We start from the raw sequence: 8,284 nt of genomic DNA on the forward strand, positions 1-8,284 counted from the left end.
GCTCCCTCTCCCACCCCTCCTCCCTTGTCCCTCCACCAGCCTCCCAGCCCCCGACCCAATGCCCACATCATTCCCCAGGGAGGGTAAGGTCCTCCTTGGGGAATCTCCAGAGTCTGTTATTTCATCCAGGACAGGACCTAGGCCCTTCCCCATGTGTCCAGACTGAGAGAGCATCCCTCCATGTGGAATGGGCTCCCAGAGTTCATTTGTACGGCATGGTAAACACCGATCTACTACCCAATGCCACAGTGATTTCTGTGGCCTCCTCACTGACACTACATTCACGGAGTCTGGATCAGTTCCCTGTTGGCCTCTCAGCCATCAGTCTGGGATTCAAGAACTCTCCCTTGTCCAGTCAGCTGTTTTTGTGGGTTTCACCAACCCTGTCTTGACTCCTTTGCTCATCACTCCTCCATCTCTGTCACTAGCTTCTAGGAGTTCAGTTCGGTGTTGAGCTGTGGGTATCTCTCTCTGCTTCCATCAGTCCCTGGATGAAGGTTCTAGGATGTCACATAAGGTAGTCATCAACCTTATCATCAGGGAGGGCCTATTAATGTAGTCTCTGCTATTGCTTAGTTTTCCAGTTGGTGTTATCCTTGTAGTTCTCTGGAGATCTCACAAGTGTCAGCTCTCTCCTCAAAGCTATAATGACTCCATCTATTATGGTATCTCTCATCCTGCTCTCCTCTATTCTTACCTTGCCTCAACCTTCCTGCTCCCCTATGCCTTCTTCTCCCCCTCTCTTTTTCCTGGTACCCTCTCCCCTCCTCCATGTTCCCAATCTGCTCAGGAGATCTTGCCTCATTCCACTTCTCTGGGGTATCATGCATCTCTCTTGGGAACCTCCCTGTTTCCCAGACTCACTGGCACTGGGATTTTAGGCTGACACTTCCCTGATCCATGTCTAAAATCCATATATGAGAGAGTACATATCATGTTTGTCTTTTTGTGACTGGGTTACCTCACTTAGGATGGTTTCTTCTAGTGCCATCCATTTGCCTGCAAATTTCAAGATTCCATTGTTTTTGTCCACTGAGTAGTACTCCATTGTGTAAATGTACCACATTTTCTCTATCCACTCTTTAGTTGAGGGGCACCTAGGTTGCTTCCAGGTTCTGGCTATTACAAATAGTGTCGCTATGAACATAGTGTAACAGACATCCTTGTTGTGTGAATGTGCATCTTTTGGGTATATGCCTAAGAGTGAAATTGCTGGGTCTTGTGGTAGACTGAGTCCCATTTTCCTGAGGAATCTCCATACTGATTTCCAAAGTGGCTGTACAAGTTGGCACTCCCATCAACAGTGGAGGAGTGTTCCCCTTTCTCCACATTCTCTCCAGCATAAACTGTCATTGGTGTTTTTGATTTTAGTCATTCTGACAGGAGTTAGATTAATCTCAGAGTTTCTCTAATGGCTAAGGATGCTGAGCACTTCCTCAAGTGCCTCTCAACCATTTTAGACTCCTCTATTGAGAATTCTCTATTTAGTTCAGTCCCCCATTTTTTAATTGGATCCTTTGGTGTTTTTGAGACTTGCTTCTTGAGTTCTTTGTAAATTTTGGAGATCAGCCCTCTGTCAAATGTGGGGTTAGTGAATATATTTTCCTAATCTGTGGACTGCCTTTTTGTCTTGCTGACTGTGTCCTTTGCCTTACAGAAGCTTCTCAGTTTCAGGAGGTCCCGGCTATTAATTGTTGATCTCAGTGTTTGTGCTACTGGTGTTATGTTCAGGAAGCTGTCTCCTGTACCAATTCGTTCAAGGGTACCACCCACTTTCTCTTCTAAGAGGTTCAGTGTGGCTGGATTTATATTGAGGTCTTTGATCCATTTGAATTTAAGTTTTGTGCATGACAATAGACATGGATCTATCTGCAGTCAACCCCCAGTTATGCCAGCACTTTTTTTTTTTTTTTTTTGGTTTTTCGAGATAGGGTTTCTTTGTATTGTTTTGGAGGCTGTCCTGGAACTCGCTCTGTAGACCAGGCTGGTCTCAAACTCACAGAGATCCACCTGCCTCTGCCTCCCGAGTGCTGGGATTAAAGGTGTGTGCCACCAATGCCTGGTCCCTTTTTCCATTGTATAATTTTAGCTTCTTTGTGAAAGATCAGGTGTTCATACATCTGTGGATTAATGTTAGGGTTTTCAATTTGATTCCATTGGTCTATCTGTCTATTTTTGTGCCAATACTAAGCTGTTTTCAGGACTATAGCTCTGAAATACAGCTTGAAGTCGGGGATGGTGATGCCTCCAGATGTTGCCTTGTTGAACAGGCTATCCTGGGTCTTTGGTTCTTCCATGGGAGATCTTTCCATTTTCTGGTGTTTTTTTAAATTTCTTTCTTTAAAGACTCAAAGTACTTGCGATACAGGTCTTTCACTTGTTGGTTAGCGTTACCCCAAGGTATTTTATGTTGTTTGTGGAGATTGTAAAGGGTGATGTTTCTCTGATTTCTTTCTCAGCCCTCTTATCGTCTGTATCTAGTAGGGTTACTGATTTTCTTAGTTGATCTTGTATCCTGCCACTTTGCTGAAGGTGTTTATCAGCCGTAGGAGTTCCCTGGTAGAGGTTTTTGGGGGTGACTCACATCTTAACCCCAGCACTTAGGATCCTGCTTTACAACAATAACAACAATGACAAGGTTGTGCTGGCTGGCTTCTTTCTCATAAAAAGGGTCTTTTCTTCTTTTTTCTTTCTTTTTTTTTTTTTTTTGGTTTTTTTGTTTTGTTTTGTTTTGTTTTGAGACAGGATTTTTCCGTATTGTTTTGGAGCCTGTCCTGAAACTCACTCGGTAGACCAGGCTGGCCTCGAACTCACAGAGATCAGCCTGCCTCTGCCTCCCGAGTGCTGGCATTAGAGGAGTGTGCCACCAAAGCCTGGCCTCTTTTTTAAAAGATTTTATTTGTTTGTTTGTTTATTTGTTTATTTATTTTTAAGTATGTGGTGTTCTGCCTACACTCCAGAAGAGGGCACTAGATCTGTTACAGATGGTTGTGAACCACCATGTGGGTACTGGGAATTGAACTCAGGACCTCTGGAAGAGCAGCCGGTGCTCTTAACCTCTGAGCCGTCTCTCAAGTCAGCGCGCGCATTCTTATCTCAAGCTCAGTTTGATTTTTCCAATTGTTCTGTTTTCTGGTCCAGAATTCAGTACACAGACCACACAGCTCCCACTTTCCAATTTCTTTGGTCTCCTTTCATCTGTAACAGTCTGTCCTTTACAACACTGGCACTTGAAATGTCCTGGCCAATTGTTTGGTGGACTATGGGGAATGGGGTTTTCTCACATTTTCTCCTAGATCCTTCTTGTTGCCAGACTGACGTGAGATCCTCCTCAACGAGGCACACAATGGAAAGTCATCCTTTTGTAAGTAGTGTCTGCCTTAATAGACTGACATGGTGTCCATCAAATTTCTCAGCATGCATTGCAACAGTCATTTCTCTCACAAGGTGAGTCTCTCTTTTTCTTCTTGTTTTCGGGACTCAATCAGGGACAGGGTCTCTGATAGCTCAGGCTGGCTTCAGGTTTACTATATTGCTCAAGTCAGCTTGAACCCCTGATCCTCCTGCTTCCATTACTCCAGCACTGAGATCACAGCCCTACGCCGTCACGCCTTGCTTGGGTTTACACACGTGCACCCAGCCCTACGCCTTGCTTGGGTTTACACACGTGCACCCAGCCCTACGCCTTGCTTAGCTTTACATACGTGCACCCAGCCCTACACCTTGCTTAGCTTTACATACGTGCACCCAGCCCTACGCCTTGCTTAGGTTTTACAGCAGGTGGAACTGCTTCAGTGTGATGGTCCATCCTGTGGTTGTTTTAAAGGCTTCTGTGCCAGCGTTTGTCTCCAGTGGTCTCGTGCACACTAGGCACTGAACTCAAGACAGGGGCCCAACTCTGGCTTTCCTGGATTCCTGGGATTGTTTTTCTCAGCTCAAATGTAAAACATGTTTATAAAAGAAACTTGTAATGCAGAGTTTCTGGGCCTGAGGTGTGACTCAGTGGTACCTTGCTTGCCCAACCTGTGTGGGACTCTCAGTTCAATCCCTGGCACTCCCCTACTCCCAAACAAGACAACCAGCACCTTCCCCCAAAGCATATAAACAAAAAGAGACGGTGGTCAGGCCTGTAATCCTAGCACTTGGGAGGCCAAGGCAGGAGGATCGGGATCTGGAGGCCAGTTTGGGCTACATAGTGGGACTTTGTCTCAAAAAAGTCAAACCAATGTGTTAGAAAAATGTCTCAGTGGTTATTCAGTTCTTCCAGGGAACTCACAAATACTTATAAATCCAGTTGTGGGGTGTGTAACACCTCTGGCCTCTGCAGCCCCCCCCATTAGTGTACACATATACCCGTCCTCCCTCCCAACACAAATAATTAAAAGTTAACAAAAGAAGTGTTAAGCAGCTGGTTGTGGTTTCACACTGGTAGGGTTTGCTGAAGGAGGCAGAGGCAGGAGGATCACGAGTTCAAGGCCAGTCTGGGCTACATTTTAGCTGGGCGTTGGTGGTGCATGCCTTTAATCCCAGCACTCGGGAGGCAGAGGCAGGCGGATCTCTGTGAGTTCGAGGCCAGCCTGGTCTACAGAGTGAGTTCCAGGACAGCCTCCAAAACCACAGAGAAACCCTGTCTCAAAAAACCAAAAAAAAAAAAAAACCCAAAAAAACAAAACAAAACAAAAAAACGAGTAAGCATTTGCGAGAGGGATGAATAAAGATCTAAAGAAGAAAGGGTGTTTGCTTTTATTATGAGGATTGTATTTGTTCATTCATAAACAAAATTTCAGTTAAAAAAATGTAGAACTGACTACTCCAGGGGCCAATGCAGAAATAGAAATTCAAGGCCAGCCGGGCGTTGGTGGCCCACGCCTTTAATCCCAGCACTTAGGAGGCAGAGGCAAGCGGATCTCTGTGAGTTCGAGACCAGCCTAGCTAAAAGAGCTAGTTCAGTACAGCCTCCAAAGTCACAGAGAAGTCATATACACACATATATGTATGAGGGGGAAGGAGAGAGAAGGAGAGAGGGGACACACACACACACACACACACACACATACACACACACACACACACTTGTCTCCTGTAGTTCAGTCTGGCCTTGAATTTGCTATGGAGCCAAATATGACTTTGAATTTCTGGTCTTCCTGCCTCCTCCTGAGTGCTAGGATTACAGAAGTGTATCTTTTTGCCCCTTTCATATGGTACTCAGGATTGAACTAAACCCGGGAAACAGAGAGTGCTGGGTACCACTCTATGAAACAGATAACCTAGCCTCACGATTCATTTTTGTTTCCACCACAGTGCATGTGCTTCGGGAGGAAAGCTTAGCCTTAGCTCTTAGCTCTTGGCTGCTACGGTAAACCAGCTTGTTCCATCCACGAGTGGAGGTCGCTGGTCTGATGTGGACCGACGCAGTTATGACAGCTTGAGAATTGCCGCTGGGACTAGGCTTTCCCCCTCCTTCCCACGCAGATCTGGATAGGCAGGGATGTCCCAGTCCTCTGTCATCTGAGATGAGCACCCTAAACACAGGCCCCTGGGACAGAGTGCCTGGGGAAGGGTTGACATCCTGTGAACTGCTGTTTACATGAGCATCCTATCATTAGCCCAACTGGAGAAGCCTGTCAGCATGGCGGGTGGGAGGAGCCTCCACTCAGTCGCCTCCAGGGCTTCCCTCCACCACTGTGTTCTGAATGGCACCATGGCAGCGCAGCTTGCTCACATCTTGAGGAGTAAGCGGTGTGTGCCTGCGGTGAGCAATATGGATAGGATGCTGTACTTGGCTCAGTAGCACTGCACAGTTAGGGAGGAAGGGATGGATTTGGGACTGTAGTCATTACGCATCACATTAATTCTCTGGGAAAATCTCTTCCAAGTCCCAGTCAAACATCTTGAAAACACGTTTTGGAGACATTCTGGACCTCAAATTTCCCAAAGCATGTATTAGTACACATATGTAAGGTTTCCTTTGGCTTTAGCATTTTATTTTATTATGGTAAAAAAGAATTGCTTTTATTTTGTGTGTGTGTGTGTGTCTGTGAGAATGCATGCATTGGGAGGAGGGGCAGGCAGGGTGTACACGCCTGTGTGCCTGGAGGCTGGATGAGGGCTTGGATCGCTTGCAGCTGAGGTGAGAGGTGTTTGCAGGGATGTGGGTCAGGGGAGGAAGACTGAGTGGAAACGTAAAGAATGGATGGAGTCCTGAGTGAATGTGTATTGTTGACTTAGGTATGGCCATGTCAAGAGCCCAAAGCCTTAGGCCCGTGGCAAAGCCCTCCCACCCGAAAGGCTCAGGGGAATGGCAAAGGCTTCTGTGGTGATACTTTGTGTTCTGACAAATAAAACTTGCCTGGAGATCAGAGGGCAGAGCTAGCAACTAGTTAACCATAGTGGTCTGGAGGTCTGCACACAGAGGAGACGGGAAGTGATAAGGTGGGGCAGACAGGGGCTGGGCTGTTTTAGGTCTGAGAGGTTAGAGGTGACTGTGGATGGTCCTTTACTTCTCTGATCTTTCCGCTTTTACCCCATATCTGTTCTGAGTTTTTATTATTAAGACTACTTAGGATCGCGCACCAGACTTCCTCTGGTCCAAATGTGAATGTTGGCAGTATGTGCAATTCTTATGAATGATTGACCAGTGTGTGCAGAAACTAGCAGCCATGGCTTCCTCTTTCTGGCTGCTTCCAGCCTGAGGACTCCCCTGCAGACGTCTCCTACAGCGTGCACTATCTCCTTGCTTGTGCTGTGTGTTCAGGTGGTTAAGCAGTTTTGAAGCAGCTCCATCAGAGTGCGCACACCCATGTGACCCTAGGTTTTCTGTGCAGTCCGTCATTTCTTAGCTGTCTGCCCTCTCTTTGTTCCCTTGACACCACTAGTCAGGTAGGTCAAAGAGGCAAGTTGTGCAGGTCAGCTGACTTTTACTGTGCGATGGGATCCAAACTCCAGTCCTCAAGATAGTACATTTTGTAGTTCTCTGCTGCCTGTTCGTTTATGATATGAAATAAGTTGCTGAAACAGAGCAATATTCTTGAATAGTCTAGCATTTAAAGATTGTCCCGTGGCTATTTGGCAAGATGTAGCTTGCTTATTTTCATAACGGCTGAGGGTTTACCATGATTACCTTCATCATTTTTGAACCTCAAGTGCTATATTCGTATCTTACCATTGAATATTTATACATGGCCTGCCTTATCACCAAAAGCTCATTTTTTCCTGGTTTGTCATTTTTATGGAAATCTGAAGGAATTAAATAGCAAAAATGAACACTAACTTCTAAGAAAAAGCAAACAGTAGTGTCTTCCTTCTCCAAACATGAGTTAGACTGAGCGGGGACATTTTTGTTTTTTGGAGATGCTGTCTTAATTAGTCTATACTGGCCTCCAACTCTATGTAGCCATGAAGCAGGAGCTTTTTCTAAGAGTAGAGATATGTGTCTGGTTTTTGATGATTGAAAAAAGAAACACTATTCTTCATAATAATTTTGGTTCCAATTTTAAGTTATACATTAAAAGACAAGTGATCTACCCATCTGTACACAGTCTGTACTAAGTGGACTTCTGGGGCTCATCATCATCATCACCACCACCATCATCATCACCACCACCATCATCACCATCATCACCATCATTATCATCCATGAAATTGGGAAGGAGACAGGCTGCAGAGATGGAGGGATTGAAGGGTGATTTTAGGGGGAAGATCTAAAAATACATAGCATACCCATGTGGAATTTTCAAAAAGGCAATAGAAGTATTGTTTTTTTTTTAAAGTGGTCTAGTAAGCAGTCATCATTTATCACTTGCTCGTTCTTGAGGGTTTGTAAGTTACAAAAGACTCTCTCCCCCACTCTTTCCCAAAGCCTGGCATTCTACCAATCACTGTGTGAACCCAGGGATCACTGCTGTGTAGCTGTGCAATGAAGCCACAGCCCACTGCCTCCCGGAAGCCCCTAACAGTTGGCAGCTCTGTGATTTGTGATGGGCGTCAGGACAGGGAACAAGGAGATCTGATGAGAGTCCCAGCTTTCTTACACAGCGTGGAGTGTGGAGCAGGGAGTCAGACAGACTGTCCTGTGCCGTATCTTTGCCTGGGTTTTCTCTGTGTGTCATCATGACTCAAAAGACACCAGCCAAGCTCTTTCCTTGTTTGTTTTTTTGAGACCTAGTTTCTCTGTGTGGTCCTGGCTGTCTTGGAACTTGCTTTGTAGATCAGGCTGGCCTCGAACTCACAGAGATCTGCCTGCCTCTGATTCCCAGCTGTTGGGATTAAATGTGTGAGCCACCCT

This window comes from Mesocricetus auratus, unplaced genomic scaffold, assembly GCF_017639785.1.
Source record: "Mesocricetus auratus isolate SY011 unplaced genomic scaffold, BCM_Maur_2.0 Super-Scaffold_100015, whole genome shotgun sequence".
In the NCBI taxonomy this organism is placed as follows: domain Eukaryota; kingdom Metazoa; phylum Chordata; class Mammalia; order Rodentia; family Cricetidae; genus Mesocricetus; species Mesocricetus auratus.